The 8,083-nt window shown below is 39.0% G+C and overlaps 1 non-coding gene across 1 annotated transcript; it reads left to right on the forward strand.

Moving 5' to 3' along the window:
• Nucleotides 1-7,693: 7,693 nt before the first annotated feature.
• LOC148577539 (small nucleolar RNA R71) lies at nt 7,694-7,800 on the forward strand. Its single transcript, XR_015902849.1, has one exon. It is a non-coding gene; the product is annotated as a small nucleolar RNA R71 (small nucleolar RNA).
• The last annotated feature ends 283 nt before the right edge of the window (nt 7,801-8,083 follow it).

An 8,083-nucleotide genomic window follows, 5' to 3' on the forward strand; every position in this document is an offset into this window, starting at 1 on the left:
CTTCAGGCCCAATCCCATAAACTATGATATTCAATTGGGTTTCATACCAGAGTAAGTTTAAGTTAATGTTTGTGCTCAAATACTAACTTAAACCGCAATATTTTTGGCCCAGAAACCTTTTCCAAGAGTGGCGTTTAAGTTGCAGTTTAAGCTTAAACTGCAGCTTAAACGCCAGACACTTCCAGTGATGCCTTTTGTGGCAGCACGTTTAAGCTTCAGTTTAAGGTTAAACTGAAGCTTAAACGTGGAAATGGAAGAAGGCAGCCCTGGAGGGTAACTTAGTCGAACGCGTTTAAGCTTCAGTTTAAGGTTAAACTGAAGCTTAAACGTGGAGATAGAAAAGGCAGCCCTGGAGGTCGAACACGTTTAAGCTCCAGTTTAAGGTTAAACTGGAGCTTAAACGTGGAAATAGAGAAAGCCATCCTGGAGGTCGAACACGTTTAAGCTCCAGTTTAAGGTTAAACTGGAGCTTAAACGTGGAAGCTGAGAAAGGTAGCCCTGGAGGAGTCGAACACGTTTAAGCTCCAGTTTAAGGTTAAACTGGAGCTTAAACGTGGAAATGGAGAAAGCAACCCTGGAGGAGAAAACTTGGTCGAACACGTTTAAGCTCCAGTTTAAGGTTAAACTGGAGCTTAAACGTGGAAATGGCTTCCTGAGTGGCATTCTCATTCTGGCGTTTAACCTCCAGTTTAAGGTTAAACTGGAGGTTAAACGTGGAAATGCTTCCTGAGTGGCATTCTCATTCTGGCGTTTAACCTCCAGTTTAAGGTTAAACTGGAGGTTAAACTTCAGTTTCAGCATTTCTTAGCCTTCATGATTCTGGCGTTTAAGCTCCAGTTTAGGCTTAAACTGGAACTTAAACTCCACATGTGATATTCAAGCTTCCTTTATTGATTTTGTTGCTTCCTTGCCTAGCCTCTTCTTCCCTGAAATCATCCAAACAATTGCATCAAAGTCTTGCAAAATTTCATGAGAAATCTTCCATTCATAGCATTCAAGTAATATAACTAAAACTCATGGAATTTGCATCATAATCATACTGTTTGGATGGTTCATTGCTTTGTTATTCTTTTAACCATTCTTGGTTACTTTAAGCTCAAGAAAATGCATAAAACAACTAAAACTAAAAGAAAAAGGCTAGTGAAACTAGCCTAAGATGCCTTGGCATCACAACACCAAACTTAATCCTTGCTTGTCCCCAAGCAAGTTCTGAATTATTGAGAAGAAAGAATGAAACAGAAAGTAAATTCATTAGCCATATCAGTAAGTAATTGACATTGATTAATGGGGTGTTCATGCAGAAAGTTGTTGCAGCATCACTTTATTGTTTCTTAGGTAAGAATGTCACTTTTTATGTTTCCACTAAAACACTGCTTATGGCCTCTTGTTATTCACATATCCTTGGCAAGTTTCTTTTCTTTGTTTTTCTTTTTCTTTGAGCTTATTTGCTCCTTGTTGCTCAGTGTCATGTGTTGCTCAAGCCTTTGGCATTTTCTTTTTCTTATTAGTGCACTACACATATCCACTACAGGCATTTTAGTTCACATTTCTTCTTAAGACATTGGTGCCCAGAACCTCTTTGTGTGACTAAATGTTTTGTATTTAGGTTGCTCTTGATAATGGACTTTTGGTTGATAATCCCGGGTTAGTTAACCCAAGTTACCAAGTGTTGAAACACTCCTCAGAACCTATTCATCCAAGCATATCCTTAATACATAAACACCACAGGCATTTGTCTCAGAAGTTCAAACCATTGGTGCCTAGCTTATTTTCTCAATTTTTTTTTGCTTTTTGGTTGCCCTTTTTCAGTGGTTTTTTTCTTCTTCTTTTTCTTTCTTTTTCATGGCCAAAGACATTTATTCATCAAGATCCATAGACAGCATCCTAATTTCCACTAAAAGTGACAATTCTAACTTTATTTCTTAGTGAGCTGACTATTCAATCAAACATGCATACCAACACTTAATCTTATTTGATTTCTTACCAAATGGAATTGAGTTACTTTTGTTCAAACATTTATTTTATTTTATGGAAACAGAACAAGCATGGCAAGCATTTGTTTAAGAAGATGAAGTTATCCAGACACTTAGACTATCACTTATTTGAAAATTAAACAAACAGACAAACAAAAACTGCAATGACTCAAACTTAAAGCAGGGGTGCGTGCAAACTTCCAATATCAGCAATTCAAAGTACAAGCAATTAAGTGACAATACAACCTTTTAGCATCTTCTTTGTTGTTCATCATCCTTCCTAGCCTTGGTGTTCTCTTTGATGATGATGTATATTCCTTCCATGAGATTGATTGTCTTCCTGCAAAGCTATTAGAAGTTGCTTGTTCCCCAAGCACTTTGAGAATTGGTTAGCATGCATGTATGTTTGTAGGCCTCTGAACTTAGATTGGTGTGTGAACACCAAACTTAGTTCCTTGCCATATGCAGCAATTTGGATCATATGCAGAAAACCTCATGTGCTTTTATTAAGAAAATAACTATGAACTAGAAATTAAACTATTGTTTAAGTAGTTTCCCTGATTGGTTGGAGCTAGTGACTAGTCATGCTGAGGTAGAAATGTGCTCTTAATGAAGTTTTTTTGGTGGAACACCAAACTTAGAATCTCACATTCACCCTTGAATTGTTTTGGTGTGCAACACCAAACTTAGCTCCTTGCAATACAGATAAATCTACTTAACTCTTTTATTGAAATAACTAGAAAAGAAAAACTACCTTTGGTTGGGTTGCCTCCCAACAAGCGCTTCTTTAACGTCATTAGCTTGACATGCTGTTCCTGACTTTCTTCCTCTTCTTCCAGTTTGTTAAGAGGAATGACTTCAAGTGGATAAAGGAGCTAGTTAGTGCCCCTTGTTGTGAATGCTTCTTTCCAGCAAGCTTTCCCTTGTGATTGGCTTGAGTGAACTTGCTTGTTGGCTCAGGAGTTGGATTGTTCTTCGACCTTCTCTTCTTCATGGATATGATCCTTTGTTTCTCGGTCACAATCCTCATTTTGGTGCTTGTTTCTACTGCCTTCACATCCTTGATCTCAGAACTTGGTTGTTGTTGGACAGTTGGAGTATCCTGTTCATCAAAAGCTTCCTGAATTTGTGGTTCAATGAACCCTTCCTCTTTGCAACTCTCTGTGTCATTGGAGTGTGATCTCCCTTGATTGACTTTCTCCCTTTCTTGTTCTTCTGATTCTTCCCTTGGGTTTGCCATGGTATCACTAGAAGAATTGTGGGTAGGGATTTGCTTTGATAGATATCCAATTTGTGCTTCTAGCTTTTGAATGGCAGCACCATGATTTTGTAAGTTGGATATCACTTCTTCCTTAAAGCTTTTCAAATCGGCCACATCTCTGCCCATAGTTGCAATCATTCCTTCTATCCTGTTTAATTGATCTTGAAATTGTTGGTTCGGATTGGGTTGATGAGGTTGATTATCTTGGCTGTGATATGGTGGCTGGGAGTATGTGTTTTGTGTGGGCTGATAGAGTCTTTGGTTGGAGTGTTGGTAGTGGTATGACTCTTGTGTGTAGTGGAATGAGTCTTGTGGATAGTGAAATGAATTGTATGAATTTGAGAAGGAATTTTGTGCTGAGAAATGCTCAAGTGATGAAGAATTTGGATATGTAAAACTAGGAGGTGAGGTTGGATAATTCAGAGGTGATGGCTCTTGATGAATGGGGTGTGAATAAGTGAAATCTCTTTGGTTTTGATCTTCCCAGCCACAACTTGAGTAGTGATCAAATTCACCAAAACATGGACCATTTTGTGGCTCTGGGAAGTACCCGGTTTCCTGTTCCTGATACTCCCACCCACCATGAGCATAATAACATGAATCATTCTGTGGTGGTGGAGAGTTTCTCATGAATTTTGATTGACCAAAAGATGATGGATACTCCTTTCTTTTTTGCAATGTGCTCAGTCTCAAACAATACTCATCCAAAGATAGTGGAAATTCCATAGTGAGGCAATATCACAAACAGCTAGTGGTTAGTATGCTAACAAGTGAATAAGCAAAGAAAACAAATTAAAATTTGGAGAAATTAGCAGTAATAAACTGAAACAAAAACAATTAACAAAATAAAGAAAAATTGCTCAATCTAGTTAACTTCCAATTGGAGAATTGTCAATCGAAAACCAATCCCCGGCAACGGCGCCATAAACTTGATGCGCATAAACTTGTTATGCTACGATTTAGGAAATTGCACGATCGGCAAAAATTCCTTCCGGCAAGTGCACCGGTTATCGTCAAGTAAAAACTCACAATAGAGTGAGGTCGAATCCCACAAGGATTGGTTGAGTGAGCAATTCGGATTAGAAGTGTGTTCTAGTTGAGCGGAATCAAGATTTAGATGAGAATTGCGGAATGTAAAATTGGCGGGAAACGTAAATGACAAGAAATTTAAATGGCGGAATCTTAAATTGCATGAATTAAAGAGCAGAAGCTAAATTGCTGAAATTAAAAGGGAATGGGGGTGATTGCATGAATTGAGTCGCAGAATGTAAAGAGAAAGTGGAAATCAGAAATGAGGAATTCATTGGGTTATAGGAGATATTGAGATCTCCGAATCAAAACATGTTTATCTCTTCCTCAACCAATGCGTTCATTGAATTTTGCTTGGCAATCTTATATGATTGGATCCCAATCCCTTGGCTCACCAATTCTCTCTAAAAACAAACAAATTCCCAATCCCTTGGTTTAAATGTTCATAAGAAGAGATGATGCTCGATCACTGATTATACCACACAGTTTCATGAACCACAATTTGGTAGGATTACATGTCACAATATCCATCCAAACCCCAATCCAATTCACTGTGAGAAAGCTTCTCTAGCATGAATCCTCCATTCCTTTCCCAAGGTTCCGAAGGATTCCAATTATGGGTAGTTTCTTTCCCAAGACAACTACCCAATGGAATTAGATCGAGAAGCTTTCTAACAAAATTCAAGAGAAAAGATTGAAGAAGAAGATAAACTATTATTGATTCATTGAATTACAATAGAGCTCCCTAACCCAATGAAAAGGGGTTTAGTGAGTCATAGCTCTGAATTCAATTACAAAGATAAGAAAACTCGCCAAATGAAAGTAGAAAAGTCCTTCCTAACTTAAATTCTATCCTATTTATACACTTTCTATCTTGAGCTTCTGTTGTGTTTCTTGGGCTTTGAGGCCTCTCCCTGCTTTCCTTTTGCCTTGGGTTTATGATCCATAATCTTGATGAGGCTGTTGATCCAAATTCTGTAACATTCATTGAGCCAACTTAGTGATAATCAAATAATGACACATGACTCAATAAATTGAAATTTCAGACTCATCAATCCTTCAGGCCCAATCCCATAAACTATGATATTCAATTGGGTTTCATACCAGAGTAAGTTTAAGTTAATGTTTGTGCTCAAATACTAACTTAAACCGCAATATTTTTGGCCCAGAAACCTTTTCCAAGAGTGGCGTTTAAGTTGCAGTTTAAGCTTAAACTGCAGCTTAAACGCCAGACACTTCCAGTGATGCCTTTTGTGGCAGCACGTTTAAGCTTCAGTTTAAGGTTAAACTGAAGCTTAAACGTGGAAATGGAAGAAGGCAGCCCTGGAGGGTAACTTAGTCGAACACGTTTAAGCTTCAGTTTAAGGTTAAACTGAAGCTTAAACGTGGAGATAGAAAAGGCAGCCCTGGAGGTCGAACACGTTTAAGCTCCAGTTTAAGGTTAAACTGGAGCTTAAACGTGGAAATAGAGAAAGCCATCCTGGAGGTCGAACACGTTTAAGCTCCAGTTTAAGGTTAAACTGGAGCTTAAACGTGGAAGCTGAGAAAGGTAGCCCTGGAGGAGTCGAACACGTTTAAGCTCCAGTTTAAGGTTAAACTGGAGCTTAAACGTGGAAATGGAGAAAGCAACCCTGGAGGAGAAAACTTGGTCGAACACGTTTAAGCTCCAGTTTAAGGTTAAACTGGAGCTTAAACGTGGAAATGGCTTCCTGAGTGGCATTCTCATTCTGGCGTTTAACCTCCAGTTTAAGGTTAAACTGGAGGTTAAACGTGGAAATGCTTCCTGAGTGGCATTCTCATTCTGGCGTTTAACCTCCAGTTTAAGGTTAAACTGGAGGTTAAACTTCAGTTTCAGCATTTCTTAGCCTTCATGATTCTGGCGTTTAAGCTCCAGTTTAGGCTTAAACTGGAACTTAAACTCCACATGTGATATTCAAGCTTCCTTTATTGATTTTGTTGCTTCCTTGCCTAGCCTCTTCTTCCCTGAAATCATCCAAACAATTGCATCAAAGTCTTGCAAAATTTCATGAGAAATCTTCCATTCATAGCATTCAAGTAATATAACTAAAACTCATGGAATTTGCATCAAAATCATACTGTTTGGATGGTTCATTGCTTTGTTATTCTTTTAACCATTCTTGGTTACTTTAAGCTCAAGAAAATGCATAAAACAACTAAAACTAAAAGAAAAAGGCTAGTGAAACTAGCCTAAGATGCCTTGGCATCACAACACCAAACTTAATCCTTGCTTGTCCCCAAGCAAGTTCTGAATTATTGAGAAGAAAGAATGAAACAGAAAGTAAATTCATTAGCCATATCAGTAAGTAATTGACATTGATTAATGGGGTGTTCATGCAGAAAGTTGTTGCAGCATCACTTTATTGTTTCTTAGGTAAGAATGTCACTTTTTATGTTTCCACTAAAAGGTGCATAGAGTTTCAGCATCTCCTTCTGTGTAATTTTTGTTTCTTGGTGACCCTCTTCCTGCTTCTCTGTTGAAGTATCTCCAGAGTGTTCGAAGGGTTTGTTCAGCTCTTCCTCAGTCCCCCTATCACTTATAGTGACCATCTTGCATTCTTCCCATCTTACTTTCTTTGCTTCACCTCTCGAGTTTTTCTCTATGTCACTTGGGAAGCTGTCAGTAGGTTTGGGAATCTTCTCAGAGAGGTATCCCACTTGAAATTCTAGCCTCTTAATGGTGTCTCCCTGGTTTTTGATATTGGCTCGCACCTCCTCCTTGAAAGCCTTGTTATCTTGGAGTTCCTTACATATGCCTTCAAGTAGAGTCTCAATCCTTGAGAGTCTATCTTCGGATGATGGTGAGTTGGGGTTGGAGGGATGAGAATGGCCATTTTGGTTTTGATATGGATGTGGAGAGGTGTTGTTAGGTGGGTGCTGATATGATCTCTGTGTGGAATGTTGGTGAACTGCATTGTTGTTGGGGTTGTGATGTCTCTGATCTTAGCCTTGATCTTGTTGATTTCCGCACCCAAAGTTTGGGTGGTTCCTCCAACCAGGATTATAAGTTTTGGAATATGGATCATGGGTCTGCCTCGGTGAATTTCCAATGTAGTTGGCTTGTTCCTGATCACCCTCTGCTTCTTCATTCACTCTTTCTTGACCTGCTGATGAGGTGGTGATTGCTGCTACTTGGTTCCTCTCCATCTTCTTGGTAAGGTCAGCCAATTGCTTGGTGATCATCTTGTTTTGAGCCAGTAGTGCATCCACATTGTTTAGCTCCATCACTCCTCTAGTGTTGCCTCTTTCAGAAGCATAGAAGTAATCATTCTCTGCTACAGTCTCAATGACATCTATAGCCTCTTCAATGGTCTTCTTCTTGTTCAGAGATCCCCCAGATGAGTGGTCTAATACCTTCTTTGATTCGTAAGAAAGACCTTCATAGAAAATGTGTAACTGCACCCATTCATTGAACATATCTGGCGGGCACCTTCTTGTCAAGTCCTTAAACCTCTCCCATGCTTCATATAGATTTTCACCATCTTGTTGCCTGAAGGTTTGTACCTCAGCTCTCAACCTGTTGATTCTTTGATCAGGATAGAATCTCGCCAAGAATTTGTTCATCACATCTTCCCAAGTTGTTAAACTCTCCTTCAGGAAAGATTCTAGCCATTTAGATGCTTTATCCTTGAGTGAGAAGGGAAACAAAAGCAATCTATAGGTGTCAGGATGAACACCATTAGACTTCACAGTGTCGCATATCCTCAGGAAGGTGGTTAGATGTTGATTAGGGTCTTCTTGGACACTTCCTCCGAATGAACAGTTGTTCTGCACGAGGGTGATGAGCTGTGGATTTAGTTCA

This window comes from Arachis ipaensis, chromosome B1 (genome assembly GCF_059453495.1).
Source record: "Arachis ipaensis isolate K30076 ecotype BB chromosome B1, ASM5945349v1, whole genome shotgun sequence".
Classification (NCBI taxonomy): Eukaryota; Viridiplantae; Streptophyta; class Magnoliopsida; order Fabales; family Fabaceae; genus Arachis; species Arachis ipaensis.